Here is a 10848-nt window from a genome sequence, read left to right on the forward strand (position 1 = left end):
AGAGAGAAAGAGAGAAAGAGAGAAAGAGAGAAAGAGAGAAAGAGAGAGAGAGAGAGAGAGAGAGAGAGAGAAAGAGAGAGAGAGAGAGAGAGAGAGAGAGAGAGAGAGAGAGAGAGAAAGAAAATAGATCCTATCAAAACCTTCTTCCATTCCCATCCAAAAATGAAATTGTAGGAAGTCTTCATGAACCTCAAGAACTCAGGATCCAAAAGGAGTCCATCTGTAATACACCCCTCCTTTTTCTCCTTGCCTGTCTCTGGGAATCATATCTTTAGCTGTCACAACTTCTCGGCATTCATATGAAAGTAGATTTACTGCTAATTTTGATCCCATATTAGAGAAAACTAAGCAAGACTAAAATGTACTTACTGGATCAAACCTCATTCTTCATAGTCCATTGTCCATAGAAATGGATATTACTTTCTGCCTAAATTGTGTGATGCTACATACTAGATGACACAGTTTATTGTAGAATAAATCACATCTCAAGTACTGAATTACATAAAAAAGGCCAAGAAACTTCTGTCACATAAGCAGTTTTCTAGGTAAAGGCTGCTAAGTCAAATAGAATGGTGAAGAAAACTTCTCACCTCTTTAAGTAATTGCTCTATAATTATCAATTTCTGAGCCCTGTAAACATGAATTCTCCACAGTTTTATTGACATGAATTATGATGAAGTTCACATCCATGACAGTGCAAACACTTTTTTTAAAAAAAAAAAAAAATATTTTAACTGTTAAACATGCTTAGGTGTTTTGTTCCCTCAGCATTGGTTTAGATACTTGCAGCAGGCTCCTAAGCTATGGAGACTGCCTACCCACAAGTCGCTTTTGAAAATCTCGGCATGAATTCACAACATGCTGTCCTTCATGGGAACAAAAGTCCAATATCACCGCTGCAACTGGAGCCATAAGTTCTTCTATTCCACTTCTGCAATAGCAGGATTTGCAGCCTGTGAGTCTATAACTGATTACAGTATCCTTTCTCCTCTTCTTGCCATCTTCAGTGACAGTAAACTGGTTCTGTCAGTTATATTTCCTGCAGTTTTCACTTGCCTGTGGTGGTATGCTAGACAGAAAGGAAGACATGTCTTCTGAAGGCTCCTCTAATGTTCTCACTTCAGGATTCCTTTAGAAGAAAACTCATTTAGCGAGTTCCCTGTTCATCAGTGATGGGCGTGCTCATGTTAACCAAAGGAGATACTTAGCTTAAGGAAATTCCTCCTTGTGGTTGTCTCTAGCTCTGCTACAGCCAAGTCCTCTGCCTGTGCTGATTGTGCCAGAGAGAATATTTTAATTTGTCTCCAACAGTGGGTGAATGGTGCTAAGTGATTGCAAGCCTGAGGCAGAATCCTCCTGGCCTATCTTTCCCCTTAGATCTTTTCTTCTTTACCATGCCTCGACTACTTTCCTCACATACAGCTATCAATTTGATTGAAATGTGAAACTCTGTGGACTGTTCTTCAGAAAAAGAAACTGATACTAATACTAAAAAGCTACTAAGTATCCCCCATATACTGCTATACCTCAGCAAGGCTTGCAGGTGCTCAGTTGCACAGAGCACATTGGTGATGATGGCTCATAAAGTAGTTTTATGGCCAGAGATAAGGAAATCTGAGCTGACAACTTGCATGAGAATAATAATAATAATAATAAAAAAAAAAAACTGGTCCACCACCTTCCTTATTTTGAATGTGAATTATAGAAATCACTCTGCATCAAGAGAAAGAAAAGTCCCTAATGGTTGGGAAAAGATACCATGTCTGTCAACACACAACTTTTCAGATGAACAAGGCATGGAAATAACAGCAGTGATCACAATTCTCTAGCTTTCTGCTTTCTCGTGACAGTGTACTTTAGGCTTAGCATTAGGAAAACTTCAGTTTCCAGGGATGAATCAAAATGTTTGTTGTATCATTTTGAATTACACAGAACTAAATACTGTATACATTCTGACATTATACATTGTATAGCACTCTGGTCTGAATCTGCAGCAGCGAGCCAGAAAAATTGACTGAAAACTACAAATATTGGTTATTTGCCACACTGTGGTCAGGGAGCTAGCTTAGAGCCTACAGTCTTGAAGATGACCATATTTTTTTTTGAATGTGGAGAAGAAAGAGGAACAAAGATTTCCTACTGCTATGCTATCTTTTCACAGATTTAACAGAGAAATTTCTGAAAGCCAGTGAGCATATGTGGTTTACCCACACTCTAAAACTTTCTGTGCTGTGGTGTAATAAACACTCTCAGTATGCAAATACCGAGCTTTCCAACAGCTGTTGGAGTCCAAATAGAGGATTACTGGCTGTTCTGTTGATAGCAAGTTATTCTGGGTGTCACCAGCCAGTAGCATGATACACATCCCTCTCTTACCCAGCACTGCCTTGAAATAATACCCATTTGTTAACAATCCCCTCAGCTTCGGTCCCCATGCAACCCCTCTTTTCCGCTCACCATACACCCCCTCCTTCTGCCCTCTTGGCATGCTGCAGAAGAGGCTGGTTGGGGTGAAGCAGGGAGTTCACCAAAGGTGAAGCACCTTGTGTCTCCCCCCCAGGCCTCATTCCTAAACTGTTGCTCAACACCAGGGCTCTTCCAGATTTTCAGACAGGATAAAGAGAGACCTTTAGAAGAGCTTAAAGAAGCTTGCCTTTTCTGAGAACTGAGCAACATCCTCCAGAGTATTTCTGCTCCAATCTACTAGTCAATGCTTACAGGTGTTCAGGACCTGATAACTGCTATCAGCCATTCCTGGGTATTTCATTAACAAGAAATCAAGTCTTCAGCCACATGTGCCAGACTAGCAGATGACACATAGAAATAACTCTCTAATCTCCTATTTGGTAGCACTCTGGGGTCTGCTTTTTTTTTTTTTTTTTCCTTTCTTTTTATTTTTCTCTCTCTCCACTGAGGAAATAATGAATGTTTCATCTCCCTGGGCATGTGTTTCTAAAGCTGTCAGCACCCTGGCTCCATAAATGAAAGGAAAACATCTCTCCCCATAGCTCAGCCAAGGGCTCCAACTGCATTTTTGGCCATTTTCTTCAGTCCTCATCTGTTACAAACTGTTTCATGCAGTATTAGAAATGTTCTTCTACCCCATACTCTAGGACTTCCACATTGTTTGCAGATGACACCAAGTTAGGTATGTGTGTCGATCTGCTCGAGGGTAGGAAGGCTCTGCAGGAGGATCTGGATAGGCTGCACCGATGGGCTGAGGTCAACTGCATGAAGTTCAACAAGGCCAAGTGCCGGGTCCTGCACCTGGGGCACAATAACCCCAAGCAGAGCTACAGGCTGGGAGATGAGTGGTTGGAGAGCTGCCAGGCAGAGAAGGACCTGGGAGTGATGGTTGATAGTTGGCTGAATATGAGCCAGCAGTGTGCTCAGGTGGCCAAGAAGGCCAACAGCACCCTGGCCTGTATAAGAAACAGTGTGGCCAGCAGGGTCAGGGAGGTGATCGTTCCCCTGTACTCGGCTCTGGTGAGGCCGCACCTTGAGTACTGTGTTCAGTTTTGGGCCCCTCGCTACAAGAAGGACATGGAGGTGCTTGAGCGAGTCCAGAGAAGGGCAACGAAGTTGGTGAAGGGTCTGGAGAACAAGTCTTACAAGGAGCGGCTGAGGGAGCTGGGCTTGTTCAGCCTGGAGAAAAGGAGGCTCAGGGGTGACCTTATCACTCTCTACAGGTACCTCAAGGGAGGCTGTAGCGAGGTGGGGGTTGGTCTGTTCTCCCACGTGACTGGTGACAGGACGAGGGGGAATGGGCTAAAGTTGCGCCAGGGGAGTTTTAGGTTGGATGTTAGGAAGAACTTCTTTACCGAAAGGGTTGTTAGACATTGGAACGGGCTGCCCAGGGAAGTGGTAGAGTCACCATCCCTGGAGGTCTTTAGAAGACGTTTAGATGTAGAGCTTAGGGATATGGTTTAGTGGGGACTGTTAGCGTTAGGTCAGAGGTTGGACTTGATGATCTTGAGGTCTCTTCCAACCTAGAAATTCTGTGATTCTGTGAAACAAAGATGGGCAGTAACAAAGGTCCCACGAGCTGGTACTGACAGCTTTCTTTAGCTTATGAGGTACAGTTGTACACAGAGTGACAGCACAATTCTGCTGAGAGAACCTTCATTTCCTTTGCCCAGGGGACTGCAGTGAGCATCAGATACCAGCGGATGCCACAGATAGCAACTCACACTGTTTGCCATTTGTTTGGTGTGCACATGCATTTTTTTTCAGCAGCACAGTCATTGCTCCACAGTAACAGCCAAATAACATGAAGAGATGTGGGAGGGGTGATACACCAGGTCAATACCCAATCCTTAATATGCCACATCTCTTACACTTTAAATTAAAACATTCCACTTTGCACTTGTCCTGGATCTAGATGAAGTTCCAAAAGCACGTTTAAGAGCTCAAAATCCAAAAGGCAAATAAAAACTCAGTGCTTCTTCATTTTTCAAGTAGAAACAAACTGAAGATTTCTCCTTCTTTCTGCACACTCAGGACTGACAACACCAACATGCTGCTTTGGGCTTTATACTTCTGGTATTCTCTTCACTATTAACCTGTTGCGTCCCATTTTGGGTGCAAGGGCTGTTTCTCATTAGGCATCTGTATCTGTATGTTGCCTAGTAAAAGGTATCATGCATGATGTCTGTAGATGTGCTGTTAATATTAACAACTGACTCATCACTATACTGCTAAGAATTAAAGGACCATTTTGACTACTTCCAAAACCTGAATATTTTGTTGTATGTCTCATTTAAAACATAAATAGAACCTGTCATGGGCATTTATAATAAAATGATTCAAAACCACTTGCCAAACAACCTGTAAATCTGGAAACATAATCAAGAAATTCATGGTGCTCCACTTAAGTGTTCACTGCTTTCCCATTCTGCTGAGAATACAAAGCAAACAGATAAAATTTGTGCCATAAGGTAAAGACAATGCTACAGAAAATAAGCTGCTGTTAAAAAAAAAAAAAAAAAAACACCACTAATTTGTAGAATTAAACTGACAAGAGAAGTAAGCACTATTGCTGAATGTTGAAAAAAAAAAAGTCATTAAAATTAAGTGATCCCAAGACAGCAGAATATCAAGGGAGTAAAGCAAGTTAGGCAGTAATAAATGTATTAAAATCCCTAGCAAGGCTATCACTGTATTCTGTTTGCTTTTTCTTCCCTAATTAAAATTTTAAAGTTCTGCTTTAAGTGATCATTGGACAACATCTATATTTTCAGAAGCTCTTAACCTCAAAAGAAAAACATATTCCACTGAAGCCTGGCTTTGTAAGTTGCCCTTATTGATTTTTAAAGCCCTTTCTCAAAAACAGTCTTCATAGCCAACAACATATGCAATTGTCACACAATTCCTACAGAGAAGGTGATGACAAAAAGAAGATACAAGCCATGTCACTTAACATACCCAGATAATAAGCTTTTAGAAAAACTTAAGCCTTTTTATTAAATGAAGATTAGTAATGTGATAGCTGTTGTTAGGATCTCTCTCTGTCAAGATTCAGTTACATGCTGCACAGGTGTCTTCTCCGAAGGAGGCATTAAAATCTACCATCCTACCACCATACACAAATGGCCTGTCACCTGAATGTTTATTTACGTATTTCTTTTAATGCTAGAGGAATCTGTAACAGTCAACAAATTTACACACCAAGCATTATAGTTTGGGACAGAAGGAGGAGAAGAAATAGCTGCTTTGTTCTGGCTAGGAACCACTCACATACCTGGAAGAATATTGATAACAAGCTCTACAGTGTTTCAGCTAGACAAGTGCTGTCTGCACTTCTGTATCTTTCTTGCAATTGTTTGCCATCACAATAACCTATTAAAAACTAAATGCCAAGTACTTACTCATTATAGTCAGTTACCAACATAATAACACATGCACATTCGTGTTCAAATGTCCTGCCAGAAAAAGATTTTGGATCCATGCACACACACGCAAACAATCTCACGGGTGCAAAAAGCAATTTTTCTTTCCCATTTGAGCTCTGACTACGAGTAAAGCTCATTAGCTGACACCAGTCATCTCTGCAGCCGTTGCATTTCAGAAGCCAAAAAGGCAAAAAAGACTCAGCAGGGCAGGCTATCGGCTATATCCTGTTGCTTTATGCATAGGACTAAATCCAAACTATAATGAGCTGTTTTTATTGAAACCTGCTCTGACTCATTTTGCTTGCTGCCTCTAAAGCTGACTTCTGTTTCATTGGAACAAATAGATACCTACCAGCAGTAAGTCAGACAAAATCAGTCAAGAAGAAAGAGAATGGAAAAGTACCATCTATCTGTGATAAGAAGTTACTAGTACATGGTACACGACAACTTTGTTTCTGTGATAGAGCATATTTCATTTAAAGAAAGAACTTTTCACTAAACACCCAGACCAAAGAAAATGAGTGAGGCATTCTGATGGAAACCCTGCCACTTAGTCTTATTAAGTACAGGTAGAGTGAATCTGATTTCACAAAAAGAGCTTGGGATTATGGAAAGGATCTAGTAAAGTTGGCAACTCAGGCAGAAGAGCTGAACCCTTTCCAAAATTCAAGGCAAATAACAGAAAACAAATGAAAAATGATACCCCCCCAGAAGTACACTGAATGTACTCATCGAGGATAATTTTTACAGTAAAAGATACAGAAGAATGTTTCACAGCCTGAATAACCTTCATGCATATGCCACAACATTCAAGACCTTTGATTTCTGAAGTCCAGACACATACAGGAGATATTACTATTTTAGTTGTACCTGTTTCAAAAAAGAAAACAGGAAATTAATGATAATAGTCACTTACAAACCTCAACTCACTACCCAAAAGCACAAGTCCATTTTCAGGAGAGAAAGTCAGACTGGCTTAAAATAATTAGCTTGCTGTAATATGCATTAAAGGAATAGAAGAAGAGGAAAAACAAGTGTAAGGCAAACCACAAGCTAGGAGCTGTGGTAATTGATGCAGCAGGTGAAATGACATAAGAAAATACCTGTACATTCCAAGGCAAAAGCAGGGAGGGTGTTAAGCTAGGATTTTGGTGCCATACTTATTACTTTATGGCTCTGATGCTTCTTGGAAATCTGAGGACTATTTGCACTGGCAAGAAAGAAAATAGTTTGTGGTCTATGCATTAAGAGGCACCTCTACGTGCCCCTAGCTGGCACTGCTCAGGCATCTACTCAGGTAACTCCATGGTCAAGAAGAGGACAAAAATAGTAATAAAATTGTGGTTTTGAGATGTTTTATGCCTTTTTCAGCAGTGAAGAGGTGGTAGAGCTGGCTCTGCAACCCATCTCACACCCAACACAACTTACCATCACACAGTAGTTTAAAGAACTGCAGCTGAGCAGACTGATGGCCAGGTGCAGCAAGAACATAGCACACTTCCAGAGAGCAGAGAGGGAATTCCATTATACAAAAGGAGGGGAAAAAAAAAAAAGAAAAAAAAAAAAAAAAGAGAGAGATAGAGAGATAATTTTATATTTTAAAGTTATTCAATTCAAAACACTTGATTTTGACTTTTGCTATGGGAATAATGACTGCTGGACACAGGCCTAATGGTTTCAGTGGTTGAATTTAACACTGACATGCAAATGCTCCAGTCAAAATGATGGATTTTTACAAGAAACTGACAAAAGACCTACCTGCCCATCCAATGCCTCAAACTAGTAGCTGAGTCCCTGGTCAATTTTACCCACTGCCCAATTGCCTCCAGCTCCCTGGCAACTCACAACCTTGAGAATTTGCTCTGCTTTACTTCAGCCCCTCCAAAAAGGCTGTTCCTCCACAGCTTTTCAAGCCATGCTCCAATTTAGCTCAATCAGACGCCACTGGGGCTGATAAATGAATGATTAAATTATGATTAAGTTATACAGCCTTGAGATAAAGTTATGCAGCCTATACAGACAAAGACAAACTGCATGGTCAAAAGTGTTTCTTTAGCCATTAAACAATTTTTTATTCTCTGAAACTGCTGTCTTGAACAAAAACTGAAATGCAGGAAAATTTGGGCAAAACTTTTTTTCTGTGAACAAAATAAAGATTTTGACATGCTCATCATGTATAAGTGGAAAGTTAATGTCTTACATTTACTTACAGTAGTGGATTTTGTGAGTCAATATGAAAAGGAAACATCTCAGGTTCAAAAGCATAGTCATCCTTGGAAAAGAGTTTGTTTGCAAGATACTGGCAGATTAATGGGGAAAATTGAAAAAGTCCATTTGCCTGTACTGAGATTAATTCTCTACATAAATTCCATCTCCATGATATATTCTTTGACAGACTCTTTATTCTTAGAACTGGGCAATTATTTTGCCGAATTCATTATAAATGTTTTGTTAAAATTCAGCTATTTCATTACAAATTGATGATTTGAATGATACTCTCTAGGGAAGGACTTGCTGTTTGTTTTGCCTGGCTAATTTCTGAGAAGGTAGAACACATTTTAATTCCAATAAAATTCAAAAGCAGATTACAAAAATTCAGTTACAAAGTGGAAAATATATTCTCAAATCATCTTGGCCATGGTTGTGCTACTAATCTGCTGATCTTATTAGTATTTGCAAATGACAATAATGTTTTTCCCCATTTTCCCACTTTTCATTCTGCAAAAATTTAAAACATCAGTTAGGAAAAGAAGCCAGCTATTTATACTTTCAAAATAATCCAAACAATCATCAGAAAACTGTGGAAAGACTTGAAGCAAAACTCTGATATTTGGTGATTTATTAGCAAGTCAGAAAACCTCTTTCAGTGAATAAATACTGCTTCACCTAATAATATTTGGCTAGTGATTTTCGTAGCCTGTGTGGATATTACAATACTTAAGTTGCACATGCAGGCTGATCTGTCAACACTATCTTCTCAAAACAGAATTATGCTCTCCTTTTCAAACTATGTAATTTGGTTTTCTCAAAGAGAAATTAAGAAATAACTCATAGAAGCTTGGAGATTAAGCTATCATGATTGAAAGTAAAGGATAAATATTCATTTAATAGCCTTTGTGATTTGTTGAACTGAATTTAGAAGTTAAAATTCTGCATTACAAGTAGATGAGAATCCCGAATAGAAAACAAAAAACTGTGAGGTGGTGCATGAAAGCACCAAAGTTTGACAAAATTATTATTTTGGGGGTGACTATTCATTCAAACTTTTAATCTGACGAGGCTAAATTTTCAACAATGCTGAGTCCTGTCTGGAAAAATATGAATATTCACACATATAATGCATTTAAAAGTACATTTTCAAGCAGTATAGAAGGGATAAATGCAGGCTTGTATTTCAGGCTGTGAATAGCTGCAAGAAGTAAACAACTCCCCAAATGTGAGGTGGCATGGCATTTGCAGTGACAGCAACTCCGTTTGTCTCTGAGTAAGAAAGTATTAAGCAGCATGAGCAGAGCACACACAGCATTTAAGTTTCCGGAGGTCTTAAATGTCATGCTGTCCGTTATCCTCAAAGAAAAGCATTCCAGGCCAGAAGGGCATAATCAGGGCTTCTTTTGCTACTCTTCAAAATAACCACATCCAGAGTTGTGAACAGAAAATCTCAGCTGAGTAAATGGGCACAGGATGTATCTAATTAAGTTAGGCAGATGCACCAATCCTCCTTGTGAAATAATAGGTTATATTCTTCTACAACATTTTGTAAGCAGAGTAATAGACGAGACCCTGACCATAAAGGAGAGCATGGTGTAAAAACTGATCAGCTTCATTTTAGTAAAAAGTCAGCTTCATCTTTAGCAATGAGAAAGTAATTTAGGCATAATATGCAGTATGGCCTTCATTTTTTAAATCTATTCATGAGCAACGAGCTAAGTGACTGTGTACACAGTATACTCAGTCCATTGAATTTGAATTTGATGAATAACCAGTCAACTTCTTCAACTCAGATTCTGAAAGAGGGAAAAGGGAATATTTCTACCACCTTCATGTCATCAGAGGGTGAAAAGTAGCTCTGGAAATAGTCTGAGTATTTCAGATTCACAAGGCAGAGAAAAACAAAACATGGAATATGTTCTTACTCAAGAAGTGTTAAGATAGTATCAGTGGTTAAACAGGCTCCCATTGTCTCCTAAAGCAGACTTTGAAGTGTTGACTTTCCTTACAGGATAGTAAAGTTTCATCAGTTACTTGCACGTTTAAAGGCTAGACTAGTCAGACTTCATGGTGTCAGTAAGGGTTACAGACACAGTGTACTGAGATACTCAAAGACATTATGGAATACTGCTGTCCTCTTTCCTGCAATTACAAAAGTTTGAATGTGGATTATGTATTTTCTGCTGGTAAAAGCACCAAGGAAGGAACGCAGAACACTGGACTTGTGACTAAGTAAGTATTATATGCCACTGGCTTGTAAACTACATCACAATTCCTTCCATCAAAAGTGTATGCATATGATATTTCTGCCTATATTGCACTGTTGTTGACATCCATAGAAACAGAGATAGGATGAAATAAAGTGGGAAAGACAGAAGCATTTTTCAAGGAAGGAAAATTAAAGCACTGAAACTATATATACATATTAATGTGTTTTATGACAATGCCTTATGTATCTTCAGTCTGATGCCCTCCTATCTGCTTTAAAATGCTTGGAGGCCAACTAATGCCTGCCTTAAATCTACATGAATCAGTAAAGTCATGCCAGATATGAATTAGATTCCACACAGGCTTCTGAATAGCAGAATACCTTGTGGCTAAGATCAACCTGAAGCCTTAAAATTGAGTCCATCTCATTCCTGATGCAGCAGCTATCTGGAAAAATATAATAATTGCAGAGCAGGATGCAGTAAGCTTTCCATTCTTTAACTGCTTAGAAATACACAGTTAAAATAAATTGTATATT

This window comes from Oxyura jamaicensis, chromosome 4, assembly GCF_011077185.1.
Source record: "Oxyura jamaicensis isolate SHBP4307 breed ruddy duck chromosome 4, BPBGC_Ojam_1.0, whole genome shotgun sequence".
NCBI classification, from domain to species: Eukaryota; Metazoa; Chordata; class Aves; order Anseriformes; family Anatidae; genus Oxyura; species Oxyura jamaicensis.